Source organism: Ambystoma mexicanum, chromosome 8 (genome assembly GCF_040938575.1).
Source record: "Ambystoma mexicanum isolate Mex_15411 chromosome 8, UKY_AmexF1_1, whole genome shotgun sequence".
In the NCBI taxonomy this organism is placed as follows: domain Eukaryota; kingdom Metazoa; phylum Chordata; class Amphibia; order Caudata; family Ambystomatidae; genus Ambystoma; species Ambystoma mexicanum.
This window is the reverse complement of record NC_090929.1, coordinates 914614541-914629662: the sequence shown is the minus strand read 5'-3', so window position 1 is coordinate 914629662 and position 15122 is coordinate 914614541.

Genomic DNA, 15122 nt, shown 5'->3' with positions numbered 1-15122 from the left:
GAGGATTCCTCTTGTGCACGGATCGGGTCTTGCATAGGCTCGCTCGAGACTCGTCCGGCTGCAGAGCACGTTCAGAGTTCCGGGAAGGTCGCAGTTCCAGGATGTCCAGGAAAAAAGGTAGCGGTCGCTAGGGATGAGGATTCTGGGAGCAGAATTAGAGGGAAGGGGTGAAAGGAAGGATGAAGGAACCAGGAAACTAGGAATAGTGGATTCACCGAACAGCACACACACGTCAAGTCACTACCTAATGATAGCGTTGAGACGCGCGGGGGCATGGCCAATTTATAGAACGTGCCATGTGCGACGTGAAGGCTGGTGGGAGGCAAGTCACTTGGCACGGCCATGTTGGGAGTAACAAGGAATACAAGCCCCGTCGCGATAAGGACCAGGAAGTCCAGAAGGGTCAAGTTCTATGGGTCATGACAAAGGTATCCCCAGTATTATTTGGAACTGCAGGGCTTTGATTAAATCAAACACAATAGTCTCTCGATGCCCATCCTGACCCAACAGTGTCATCTCTGCGGTGGAATGAGTTACAGGCCCAGAGGCAATTTCAGTTCCATCGACTGTGGTGATGACATCCGAAGTGGTCTTTTTGCAGATAGGTAGATTCATCCTAGAAGCCAATTCATAGTCCATATAGTTTCCTACGGCCCCGCTATCAATGTATGCCCTTACTGCGTGCATACGTGATGGCTGCCTTGGATCAATAAGGACCATTGGTATGATTAGGTGCGAGGTCTGAGTATCCTTCTTCAAGCTCGGCAAGCGGACCTTGTCGGGCGTGGTCGTTTCCCGAATCAGGCTCTGTTTGATTTCTATCAGCAACTCCGACTACTTTCTTGGATGGTTTTATAGGGCAATCCCGTAGAAAATGTCCTGAGGCCCCACAGTACCGACACAATTGTATCTGCTGTCTCCTTTCTCTCTCCTTTTGAATTAAGGATCCCTTAACCCCCCCGATCTGCATCGGTTCTGATGCATCTGTTCCTTTGGGGGTAACATTGGATTTAACCAATACCCGATTCTCGAACTTAGCTCGATCAGCTTTCTATTCTGAAGTCAGTGGTCTAACTGGACCACTAAGTCTATATATTCTGCGCAATCCTGAGGGGGGTTCACAACTTGGGCCAAAACATCTTTGAGTTCACCCCGAAGTCCACAATGAAATAATGTAATTCATTTTACCTCTAGCCATCCGGTTTCCATCACCAACCTATTGAAGGTTGCGATATAGGTTAGTAGGTCCTGGTTACCTTGTCGTAAGGATAAAAGTTTGTTATCCAGGGCCTGTCCCTGTGAATGTCTGGCGAATAGTCTTTCCATGCTCAATTGAAAACCCTGAAAATCCCGAAGAAGAGGGTCATCCTGGTTGACTAGTGGAATTGACCAATCCGCCGCGCTGCCACTAAGGTATGATAGTACAAAGGCTACTTTGGCTTGGTCGTTTGGAAAAGCTCCAGGTCTGCATAAAAAGTGCAAGCGGCATTGGTTCATAAACACGGCAAACTTTTTCGGGTCCCAGCAAAACGTTCGGGTGGAGCTAAAGGAATGCTCCCTGGTAGAACCACTTGCACAGGATTGCTCGATGAAAAGGGAGTTGGATTCCCCCCGAGTCCAGGTAGTGGTGTTTGCCCAGCTTGGTTTTGCAGCAATTGTCTAGCAAGATCATCAGTGCGCTCCTTTGACACAATCAGTTCTCTCCTGAGGGCATTAGTTTCTTGGCGCACGGGGTGCACTTCTGCCCGAAGTTCCCCTAACATTAGGGCTAGTTGGTCGGTTTCTGAGGTTTCCATTACGGACGGGTGGGGATTTGTAGATAGGCTTCACGTTCTGTTATGCTCACCTGGTTCCCACAGGGGCGTCGATCAGACCCGGACAGCTGCGGTCTCCACCAACGTGATGCGTAGTGCCGAGATGACTGTCTGGACTGGCCTGCCTAATCTCGTCTGCTTGATCCGTAGAAGTATTCTCCTGCAAGTGGAGAAAGGGATTTAGCCACCCGTGGATTTTAGTGATGGCCCCCTCCCACTGTTCTCGTTCTCCCAACTTGTCACCTCCGATATCCCCTTTTAGTAACCTCACCGTATGTTTTTAAAATGATGAGCTCTCCATCCTGCATGGCATGCAGGGGCGCGTAGATACCAGTTACTTCACTGGTTTGTAGGTACTGGAGGAGTTCCGGAGGAATATTGACTCCGGGGTTTATAAAGTTCAAAGAGTTCAATATGTCTGATGTTCACTCTTGTTCCATTCCCTTGTTGAATTGCAGCTGGTTCAAAAGAATGTTGCCTGGAGGCAGCTGATGGCGTTCAGGTAAGAGTCTGTATTAACCAACACTGTCCGGTAAAAGTTGCATGAGTTTAACTTGTTGTTTTCTCTCCCTTTATAGGTGCGGCATATGAAGTTGAGGCGTATTAAAGGGTAATGCCTCCGGTGGTAAATCAGGTAAGCCTATTGTGGTAAGAGATTGTATTTGTCGGCTCTCTTGGCTCACCTTGTTGTTTCTTTTGTTTTCCCCCAGGTGCTGGAGTTCGACGAAGAAAATGATGGAGGCAGCGCCGAGTCGAAAGATGCTGTGGACTGGTGAGTATAACGCGGCGCTGCTGCTGGCGATGCGACGCGTGCTGGAATAATGTCCTTTCCAGGCTCGGAGACGTGCTGGATCCGGAATCATGTAAGGAATTAAAATAATGTCCTTGATCTAACCTTTTCTTCCTTTTTCTCCTTTTTCTAGGAGCTCCGGATTCGAGGCGGGCGTGGCAGAAGACTGGATGCTGATTTGCAGGCACGGTGAGCGTTACGCTGCAGGATGCAGAATAACGCAAAGCGTGTGCTGATGTTCAGGCGTGGTTCAAATAGCCTCCAAAGTAGTTCCAGGTAAGAAGTTCCACAGAACCACACCCGAGTAAAAAATAGTCCCTGTAACAAAATAGTCCCATCCAGGCCTCACGTTGGCTTGGATTCATTTGCAGCATGGTCTGCATGAGGTAGATAATGTCTATGAGCCTGGTTTCTAAGATGAGCCTGGCACCTAAGGCGCCAGGACTGAACCCAAACAGCCCCCAGCCGGGGCTGCTGGGGTTTTAACAAGTATCTGGATGCCTGCTCCCGGGGCTGATGGACTCGATCCAGATGCCCGGGGGTGGGCATCATGACACATAAATAGCTTGCACGCATGCGTGCAGCCTCAGACACCGCCACTTCCATGGCGAGCTGCAGCTGCGCGCATCTGAAAGTAAGCTGTACACCGACACTCCGTGGTCACCAGCCCACCCTGCACAGATCGTTTCCCTCCTGCACTATCAGAGAGCACTGGTGCACAGCTATGGTGTCCCCCACAGTTACGCTCGCCCAAAACCAGATTTTCACGCAGACCACGGGGCAAGACCATTTTTGCTTGATCACTCGATCACTTGCACGGAGCGAACGCTGGAATAGAGTTGAGCCGTAGATAATCACCACTGCCAAACAGCATGCTTTGGCAGATAGTCAAACATCACAGTCAGAAAGGGTGGTAGTTGCACGATAGCCTGTGCGAACTCACCCTTATCTAATCAGATAATTATTATCTTCTACAACAGTTATTTAACTGGAGTCCAGATCCAACTAGTACGGGATCGAATTACACCAAGCGCACAGAAGGCGCTTGCAGCGAGATACTCACTGTTTCCTCAACAACCTGTGACACTGAAAATAAATGGCTCAGGTAGGATACAGCCCAGCACCTTATCAGGCACCTTCAGTCCCTGTAGAGACATCCCAATGTTTTTAATTATTCCTTCCTTACCTTTAGATGTTCCACATCAGTGATAAATCGGTGACACCATCAAGTCCACTAGAATTGTCCTGAAGACAGCACCAGAACACCAGCTACCGACTCTGTGCCAGAAACACCAATTAGTCGACGAGACAGATGTCAGGTCAATCTGACCACATTCTAAGTCACCAATATGTGCTAACCCACACTGCAAAGAAACTGAATGTACAAAGTAATCTATGAAGTTCACTTGAAATGCCTTAAACAGTACACGACTACCCGGTACTCACAGCAAGCAAAAGGTTTTGTGAATATTAGCTATGTTATGCTAGGAAAAATTGTTTGGTTTTAAAGAAAATCATATGAATAAAATGTATATATATGTTACATGTGCCCTGGGTGTTCTCTAAAGCACAGACCACTAGCAGTGACCTGTTAATGGTGTGCTGGATCCTTTCACGGCCAGTGTCCACAAGGTGGGGTAGCCTTAGTCCTTGTCTCATAACTGTTATACCCCCTCATGACTTAGGCCCCCTCAACAAAAAAGAGGGCCACATACCCCCTTATATAGCAAACAGCTGGAACTACTGACGCGAAAAACATTTCTGTCCTACTGAACAGTCAGTGCTCAGGGGGCACATCCTCCAGTGAGGCTTCTGATGTTGATGAGAAATGGTTGTCTCTTTCACTCTACTCACTTCTACTGATCTCTTCTTTCTTTCCGTATTGTCCATTTTAGGGAAGTCATCTATCTTCATGTCATTCTATGGTACTAGTAGTGCTGGCATGCTGATGTGTACCAACGAACATACTCCTCCCCAGTTGGGTGGCAGCTTCTCGTACGCCTTAGAGCCACACTCCCAATGGTGATCCATTAATACTGCCATCTCAACCTTCATTGCTGGATGCTTTTCTGTATACCTGCACTCCTTGTTTTCTCCAACCTTTACCGCACCATAATTCTGGAAACAAAATGCTGGTTTCTTCAGTGGTATGGGCAATGCTCCAGCTTCATTGTCCACCCAGGTCAGTAACTTGCTTGCATTCCATTCTTTCAGGAACTTGTCATTTTCCCCTTTTACTGCATTTACTGGAGCTTGTAAGAGCATGTGTGCCTTGCTACCTACTACTCCCTCCTTCCATCCTTCAACTGTGTACAATTGGTCATACACAAGCATTTGTGGTCTATGCCAACATCGAAGTACCCCTCCTATTTCCTTGGGTCCTTTCTTATGACATGGTAATTCTTTTAGTGTTATTGTCTTTGTCTCTCCTTTCTGTGGGCCGTCAGTTATGCATTGTATACCTTGGTCTTTCTTCCAGTAATCGTCCATCACTATCTTCATAGGGAAATGTTTCCTTAGACGTCCATCTCAATGTTGCTGTTCTCCCTTGGAATCTTCCCTGGGTTGTAAACATGGAAAGGTACATAAGGCACTCTGCTCTTGCTGCTGGTATTTCAGTTGCTATAAACTCATGGCATAAGGGATTAGTGGGCAGACATAGCAGCTCTCGCCAGTGGTTTCTTTACCTACTTTGGTCATGTGCTTGTACCACAACTTGTTAGATACTCGAGCAGTATCAGTGAGATATAGTTCCATCCCCAATGCCTGCATCTGCAATGTGTCTACCTCTCTTTAGTGTATTTACTGTGCTTACCTGTCCACCTGACGTGGTCGTTCCACCTGCTAGAGTTGGGGTTGTGTTACTAGAGGATACAGCAGCATTTCTAGCAACATAGGATACTCGCCAGAAGATGAGGGTGCAAATACTACATGAGAATAAGACACAGGACACAATAATCTTTCTTTTAATAATGCCTTTCATAACTTACACCTTTTTGGTTCCTTGTGTAGTTTGAAGATATCAGTTGCCTACCAGAAATGCACAAAACAAGAGTTATTGTGTTAATGTGGTATTAAGTCAATCCCAGTGAACAAAATAGGATAGCATAGCAAGAAGGAATAGCTGTTCAAACACAGTTTTTATTTTGGGGTCACGGAGTACTGAGAGTACACATCGATTTCCCCTTTCCAGGTGTCGATATACTAGGGACCAATAAGCTATGAAGACAAGGAAATACACTTTAGGGTGTCGTGTTCTGGTACTGTTGGATTTCCTAAAAGATTTGACAAATTGCATTGGAAAGCTTCAGGATGAGGATCATGCGGAATCATGGAACAAATGCAAAAAAACAGTCACACTTTCACAATGAATCTGTGTGGAAAGAAAAATAACAAACAAGACAGTGTGCCCTCACTCTGGATGTGTAGGAAGTCCTTGCCCTATCTCTCCTGCACGTAAGCGAGTAACCATTGGATGTCCTCTGCTGGGCTGTTTGGATTCCAAGTTATCGTTTTGTTCTTCTGTTTGTGTATCGTTGGCCCTTACGATATTGGTGCTAGTGGAGGGCCTCGCTTTGTATGGCTTGATGTCCCCGAGGTGATTCCAAGTATTTTTCCTGACAAACTTCACAGCTCGCTCAGTGATCAGTTCAAAAGTGTGCAGTCCTGTAAAGCACTGTCTGTCCCACTTCCTGGAAAAGTTCTGTAAGAGGACCTGGTCCCCCGGATACAACTGTGGCTGCTTAAGTAAGTCCTTGTTGGGGTTCAGTGTTGCTGCTCTCTTGTCCTGCTTCAGGCCTCTGCAGTTGATGAGAAATAAAAGAGCCACTAGCCATCAACAAAACAGAGTACTCATACATTTCCTGACCCAATACATCAGATACTTTTTTCTGCGTCTTTGATTGCCCTAGTGGGAGGAGCCAGGGGAAGTCGCATGTGCCGTCCTGTCGCCACCTCATGTGGGGTTAAATGGGGTCGGACTCTGGTTAGTTGCGCAATGTGAGCAATGCTAAGGCAAGACAATGCAGCCAACTTTTGTTGAGTCTTTTTGGTTTTTTCTATACTTTCCTTGAGCAAGCCATTGAGCCGCTCACAGAACCTGTTTGCTTGCAGGTGATATGCACAAGAGAATTTGTTTTGGATTCCTAACAACGTTGTGATGTGACAGAACATCTAATTGGCAAATTGAGGACCATTGTGAGACCGCAGGACCTCATACATGCCCCATCGTGGGAATATCTCCCGAAACAGGAATTTGACTGCTCTTAGGGCATCAGGAAGGGAACAAGGACCGGCTTCTATCCAATAGGAAAATGGGCATACCACCATTATCATGTAGCAGTAACGTTGGCATAATTGGATCATGTCGACATAGTCGATGTGCAAGTGTTGGAATCGACCCACTGGGTGAGGTATGGCTCCCTCATTACTCTAAATGTATATGACCTGTAGTAAATTGTTTACACACTAGACAATTAGTCATGAATTCAGCCACATGATCCGCCAAGTTAGGACAGAAACATGTTTCTCCAATATGAGCAGTAAGCACCTCCTTTCCTATATGAGTCAGATGGTGTAATTGTGTCAGCGCAGTGTGGAATAATGAAAATGGTTTGCCACCATAAGGCATCTGTCGGATACACTGTTCATCCCTGCTGTATCCATAACTCCTTTTCTTCCCTGGGTACAGCTCTCTGCAATTCCATAATCTGTGTCACTGATAATGCGTTATTTTTATTTTTAAATGTTTTTATTGGCATTTTGTATAGACAGAGGGCAGTTAAGCATGAATGCATCTCAGCATCCAGAGTGTCACAGAGTTTGTCCAATAAACATTACAAAACAATAACAGTGAACAAACAAACATTAACTTGGCCGTCCCGCCTCCCACCACCATAGGGTTTCTTGCTAGCCTCACTCCAGGCCACGTCCCAGACACCACTTGGCTGTCCCAAAGGGTCACAGTGCTGGGGTAAGTGTGGGTGTAGTTCTCAAATCTTTTCCATGACAACTGTCCATGTGTCATGCCCACGCCGCTGGCACACGCATTGGCAACCATCATGGACTACTTGGTACTCATTTATCCTCCTAATACTCCTTGAACAACTCCTTTTCACGCCTTGGTCTTTTATTTCCATTTGCTCAACTTTGGTTCTTTCTTATTTTATTCAATTAACTACATTTACCATAATGCACCTGGCTACAGTCCTCAATTCCTGGCTATTCTCATTCATCGTTATTGGGACCACAATCCCCAGAAGCCCTAGCGGCCAGTGCTGCTTCCACCTGCTCAGGACCAGAGAGGGAGGAGGCAGATTGTCATCAGGTGTGCTGCCCCAGGTGCTGTCAATTAGCCTGCCTCAGAACAGGGCAGGGCTGTATATAAGCAGCTGCCTGCAGGAGCACAGGGTCTTGCATCTTGAGATCTCCCCGCGCCTGTTTGCCTTGACCCGCTACTTTGTATGCTGTTCCCGTTGCTGCATTATCCTGTTTTGATCCAGTGCCCTTTCCGGGCTCCCTGCCTTGCAGCCGATCACGCTCCGCTGCCTTCTACCTACAGCCCTTGTCCTCTGGGCTTCCTGCCTTGCAGCCTACTACAGTCCTCTGCAGCCCTCTACAGCCAGCGGCCCAGCTCCTCTGGGCTCACTCCTTGCTGCCCTGCTCTTCTGGGCTCCTTGCCTTGCAGTCTGCCTCACTCCGGCTGCCTACAGTCCTTGTCCTCTGGGCTTCCTGCCCTGCAGCCTGCCTCACTCCGGCTGCCTACAGTCCTTGTCCTCTGGGCTCCCTGCCCTACAGCCTGCAACACTCTGCTGTCTCCAAGCCCTTGTCCTCTGGGCTTCCTACCCTGCAGCCTGCCTCACTCTGGCTGCCTACAGTCCTTCTCCTCTGGGCTCCCTGCCCTACAGCCTGCAACCCTCTGCTGTCTCCAAGCCCTTGTCCTCTGGGCTCCCTACCTTGCAGCCTGCACCTCTTCGCTGCCTACAGCCCTTGTCCTCTGGGCTCCTTCCTTGCAGCCTGCTCCCTCCGCTGCCTACAGCCCGTGTCCTCTGGACTCCCTGCCTTGCGGCTTGCTACACTCCTCGGCAGTACAGCCTGTTTTACACTTAGCGGCCTACAGCCCTGCTCCTCTGGGCTCCCTACCTCGCGGCCCTATTCTTTTGGGCTCTCTGTCTGTCGCCTTCTTCTAATTTCTCTCTGTCCTGTTCTTCTGGACTCCCTGCCTTGCAGCCTACTACAATCCTCCGCAGTCCACTACAGTTTGCCTGCACCTAGTCCCACTCTTGACTGCAGACCTGCTTCCTACTTTGCAGCCCTTCTGTTTTCCTGACTGCTGCTCCCTTGTTCTCTTCCTTGAGTCCTCTGTACTCCACCTTAGGTTATCTACTTCAGTCTAACTGCCTTTCCTTCATTTCCTTCTGCTAGATTGCTCATTGACTTCCTTTTCACTGGATATATCTGTTCTTGTCTTCTCATGTGTCTTATGTAATCCCTTTGTACAGAGCTTGCCTGTCGGTTTCCGGCAGGTAACGTCTGCCCCTTCCCTTGTCGCGTTTTCAGTGTTACAGACACCCACTGCTGTTGTTCCCAGCCATGAGCATACAGCGTGGGCCTCTGTTATAGCAATCTGTGCAGAAGGCTGGAGTTTCCTAAGGTTCGTGGAACACTCTTTCCCATTTCAGCATACACCCCAAGAGGGAATCCAGTTTGTTTGTACCTTTGTATCTTTTGCCCCTTTTGGCTCACAGCTACAGTTTCCTACTCTTCTTTCTTGTTTAACTCCCTGCTGTGTGTGCTTATCTGCTACCTTACCTCGGCACAGCCACCCAAAATCTACCTAGGTACCCTGTGCCACTCTTGACAGAGTGCCATTCCTGACACCATGACAATGGGTCTGCTCAGGGGGGCTTGAAGTTCGTCGAGAAGATCATGTCTCTCAGGAGGGCCTTCCAGGATTCCAGTGTTGCACTCACATCCTCGCCTCCCCAGTTATTCCCTTCCTCCCGGGCTCTGATTTTAGCACTGGTCCATCTCTCCATTTCCCTGATCCAAGGTTCATATCTGGGGCCTCCAGGAGATTTCCAAGCCATTGCTATCGTTCTATTCATTAGAATGCAAGCCATGTCCATTAATTTCACTATGTGCTTAATTTTGCTCAGTCTGGGATATGTGCCCAGGAGGCACTCCTTGGGCGTCCACTCTTACCTTTCCACTCCAGCCCCTCTACAAGTCCTTTCGACAGCGAACCAGAGTTTCTTAGTTTTGGGGCACGTCCAGAAAATGTGGATTAGGTCTGCATGCTCGCTGGTGCACCACGGGCACACTGGTGGGGTTTTATCACTGAATGTGGATACCCTGTGTGGGGTCATATAGGTCCTGTAGAGGACATTCAGCTGGATGAGCCTGAACCTGGCATTGCGGGACACTTCCTTCGGGTACATCAGGGCCCTGTCCCACTCGTTCTCTGTGAGTCTCCAGATCAGCCTCCCACCTTTCTTTCAGGTGCTCACTCCTCGGGTTGCGTCTATCATTTAGTTGGGTATATAGTCTCGACGTAGGTTTCCAGCCATCGCTCAAGTTGTGCATTTCCTGCACAAGAGGGTGTGTTTCCGGTTCCTCGGGCCATGTGCTCCAGGTCTTCCTAGCAGCATATTTCACCCTCTGATACCATAAAAATTGACCAGCGGCAAGCCCTTCTTCCGTCTGTAATGAGTCGAAGTCCCTGAATATTCTGTCCACAAACATGTCCCCCCACGTGTAAAGGCCAGAATTCTCCCATTTCCTCATTGCAAGTAGGTCGGTGGGTGTCTTGCAGACACCAGCGAACAAGGGGATTTCGGGCATATATGGTGGGCTCGGGCCGAGCGATGAGCAGACCTTGTTCCAGACTTGTCTCCCCAACCTTACCAGCATGGGCGGATCGGGAAGCCCTACCTGCGAGTTCCATATTACTTCTTTGGGTTGCATTGGTGCTATCAGTTGGCGAAGGAGGCCTGTCTCAGCTGTTGTTTCATCGGACAACCACTTAACGACGTGTGTCAGTTGTGCTGCGAGGTAGTATTTCTGGAAATCGGGGAGTTGAATTCCACCCTCCCTTTATGGAAGTGTGAGGGTATTCAGCGAAAGTCTGTGTCTAGCTGGGCCCCATAGGAAATCTCTGAGTAGGGATTCCAATTTCCTGAAGAAGGGGGGAGGAATGTAGTACATTATGTTGGTGAAATAATACAAGAATCTCGGTAGTATTATCATTTTAGTGATAGCCGCTCTGCCCCATCACGGAGAGTGGAAGTCTGGACCAGAATTTGGTGGATTTGCGCACCCCTCGCATTGCTGCCTCCGTGTTGCTTTCGTGTGTCGAAGCAGGCGTGTGCATGATGGTGAGTCCTAGGTAGCGGAACAATTCCGTCTGCCACTGAATCCCAATCTCAGCTAGTTCTTACGTTTCCTTCCCTAGAAGTCCGGCCAGAGGAAAGGAGCATGATTTCTGCCTGCTAAACTTGATCCCGGAGTATTTCGCGAAGTGTTCTAGGATGTCTAATGCTATCGGTGCGTTCCTTCGGGGGTTGCACAGGTACAAGAGGACATTGTCGGCGTACAACGAGATGATGTTATCCGTCTCACCTGTTCTGATCCCTGCATCGAAAAGCTGCTTCCTGAAATAGAACGCTACTGGCTCTAGGCCAAGGACGTACAACATTGGCGACAGTGGGCATCCTTGCCTCGTTCCTCTTTGAATATCCCAGGATTTTGACACCACGCCCCCTGTCTTTACCCTCGCCACTGGAGTATTGTAGAGCACCTTGACCCACCGGATAAAATGCTCGCCGAGCCCAAACTCCCTCAGAGTCTCAATCAGCCATTCCCAGAATATTGAGTCAAATGCCTTTATGGCGTCCAACGAGAGTACTGACAGTTCTTCCTTACTCCCTGCGGTTTGAGCTATAACGTGTTGTAGCCTTCTCAGGTTGGCTGTGGTGTTACGTCCCGGGACAAAGCCGTTTTGGACCTTGTGTATTATAGACCCTATCACCTTGGACAGCCTTTTTGCCAGTATGGTTGTTAAGATTTTGCTGTCATAATTCAGCATTGCCAAAGGGCGATATGAGTCGCATTCGTCGACGGGCTTACCAGGTTTAAGCATTGGAATTATAAGCGTCTCTCTCATGGTGCCAGGTAATATGCCAGTCTCGTATGCCTCTTCGTATACTCCATGGAGCATCGAGGCTAGGATCTCCTCATAGGCTTTATAAAATTCTGGTGTGAGGCCATCTGTTCCAGGAGTCTTACATGTGGAGAGGGACCTGATTGCCTCCGAGATTTCCTCCATCGTGATAGCTTCTCCCAGCATCTCTCGTTGCTCCGTACTCAGTTTGGGGAGGCCAACTTCAGCCAGGGTGTCCCGAATGTCTTCTATTGGGACCTGTTCATCGTGAGCATAGAGCTTGGCGTAGAAGTTTGAGAAGACATTGTTAATTGCCTGTTGTGTCCTCTGAGTTGCACCGTGTTCATCCTTAATTTCCTTGGGAGCCTGCCTTGGGTGCTCCTTCTTGCACAGCCAGGCCAATATCCTACCCGGTTTGTCCGCCTCCTTATGTGCCTTGACAGTATGTGTGGAGAAGTCAAATTTGGATAGCCTCTCCCAGGTGAGTCGGCAGCCGTCCCTGATTTCTGCCAGCTTGGATTCCCTCTCGCTGGTTGGGGTCGGACTGTTTTCCAGTTGTCTAATCTCCTCTTCCTTGGTCTCAAGTTCCCTTTTTAGTTGCCTCCTAATTCCGCCAGCTTCTGCTATCACTTCGCCTCTTGTTACTACCTTCATTGCCTCCCAGAGCGTGCTCCACTTCTCGACCGACCCCCTGTTGAGCCTTACGTATTCTTCCAGTCTTTCCCCTAGGGTGTCCTTGAAGGAAGGGTCCGCCAGAGTTTCCGTAGGCATACGCCACATCGACATGGGGGGCCTCGGGCCTCTCAGATTTAGTCGCATGAGCAGAGGGGAGTGATCCAAGATCGACCTGCCCAAGTAGTCTACGGGGTGCACCTGTGGGAGTAGTTCGCCGTTGATGAAAAAGTGGTCTATCCTGGTGTGGAGGCCATGTGGAGATGAGTAGTATGAGTAGGATCTATCGGCTGGATGTAGGTCTCTCCAGATGTCGACCAGCTCCAGGTCTTCCACTGCTTTGCAATGTGCCCTTGAAGCGGAATTGTTGGTAGCTCATGGCGTCCTAGACCTGTCCAGCTCTTCATTCATAACATAGTTGAAGTCTCCCCCCCCACAGGAAGGTGTCATTTCTGTGGTGCGCAATTCTGGCGGGTAACTGTTTCAGATGGGAAGGCACGCCGTGCTGGGGGGGGAAGTATAAATTTACAATACATATCCTTGTGTTCTCTATCATGCCCCAAACCACTATGTATCTTCCGTCCCTACCCACTTCTGTTCCCATTTGGTGAAATGGTGTGTCTGGACTCACCCATGTATATACGCCCCGTGTGAATTTGGAGTAAGATGCGCCACTGCCTTGTCCCCCCAGTAGTCTGCCAGTTTGTGTGTGGTGTCTGCCAGGAGGTGTGTCTCCTGGAGGAGTGCAATCGACACCTTCTTGCGCCTCAGGTATGAGTGAACACGGTTCCTCCTTACGTAGGATCCCATCCCCCTGACATTCTATGTGATTATGTTAAGTCGCTTGGATGCGGTTGTTGTCGTGGGTGGCCCCTTGTCTCTCCACCACAAGATCGCGTGCTACTGGGCATCATTTCTTGTTCTGCATCTGCGGATCGGCCAGCTTCATCTCTCGGTGTCAAATACTCATTGATTTCTTGGGTGGTTCTGGGGAGAAGGACGGTCTCAACGGTAACACATAAAAAATAACTGTAACTGGTGCACCCAGCTCCTGCAGTGAGGTGCAGTGCTCAGGTGCTCTCGCGCAATCTGGCCCCATCAGGGTTTCCGGCGCGAGCAGGGTTGTGCTGGCAACAGGCCTGCACTGATCTTTCGGGGGTTGTCGTTGCGTGCTCATGTGCGGGAGGCCCGGCGGGCCCCGTAATCTTATTGCTATCTCATGTTGTAACGGTGTTCCAGCATGCTTGTTGTACCATTCTACAGTAAAATCCAGTGTACGCATCAGGAGAAAGGGGCTCCAGCGCCAAGTTATCTTGCTTTGCGGGCTACAGCGCAGTTCTCAGCGGTGGACTCTTCGGGAACCTCAGCCAGATTGTTATGCTCCATCCACATGGTGGCCGCGTCTGGAGTTTCAAGGAATATCGCTCTTCCTTTGTGGATCACTTTTAGCCTGGATGGATACAGCAGCATGTACTTCAAGTTTAACTGCCTCAGTCTGGCCTTTATCGGGATAAAGGAGTTCCTTGCCCTCTGTACCGATTGCGTATAGTCCGGGTATATGGTGATTTTGGAGTTACTTCTGTCTATCACCCCATCCTCTCTCGAGAATCTCAGGATCACTTCCTTATCTCGGAAGTTAAGGACCTTTGCGATGATGGGTCGGGGGTAGGAACCTGGGGGAGGCTTCTTCTGGAGTGATCTGTGGGCTCTCTCTATGGCAAAGCCCTGTGAGAGCTTCACCGCCCCAATGTCCTGCTGAATTAAGGAGTCCACATATGCAGTCGGGTCGGAAGTCTCTGTCTCCTCAGGGACACCAATGATCCTGATGTTGTTGCGCCTGGCGCGTCCTTCCACCTCTTCCGACCTTGCCTCCAGGATGACCACCTTCCTCCTTAGGTCTGCCACCTCAGCTTTAAGATCTTTCGTGTCTTCCACCGTTTCCTTCGGGGTGGTTTCTATATTGGTAACACGCTCTGTCAGGTTGCGGGCGTCTTGGCGTATAAGCTGTATGTCGGCCTTTACTTCTCCTATCTTAGTGTCTATAAACTCCCTTAAGGCCGCTATTGCTTCCAGTACCTGACTGTCTTTAGGGCTTTCTCCCTGGATAGCCTGTTGCGTCGCACCTTTTGGGGTGGATTGAGCGACAGGGCGGGCATTGGTCGTGAGGAAGGGGTCCATCGTGGCGTTTTTGGCCTTGTTTCTCAGGGTGGACATTGCGGTGTTACTTGGGCCTTCTGCCTGGTGCGGGCGGCTGTTTCGCCTCTTCAAGCTGGGTTGTTGTGTAGGCCTCTCCAGTCTATCTCCAGTCTGTCTCGCCAGTGACCCCGCCTGCGGTGCTCCGCGTTATTGTGGTCTAGAGTGTTCGCGGTGTGCGCCTTGCCCGGCACGACGCCGACGATGATTTGCGGTCCGGGGACACCTTAGCTGTGTCAATGCGGCCGCTGCGATCTGGTCCGAGAGGCAAGTTGCCAGGATATTGTTTACCGCAGCATTTGGGGGGGTATGGCTCCCCTGGGATGCACCACCGGGTCTGGCGGGTGCGTTCTGCCTCAGGGTCCTTGCCCTTCAAAACTAAGTGGCGCCGGTGACGAGGCCGCGTCCTGCACAAGCTTGTGAAGCGTACTACAGCCCCCGCGAGGGCCTTGCCCTGGATTGCCTCGATCCTGTGGCCAGGAGGCCCCTGATA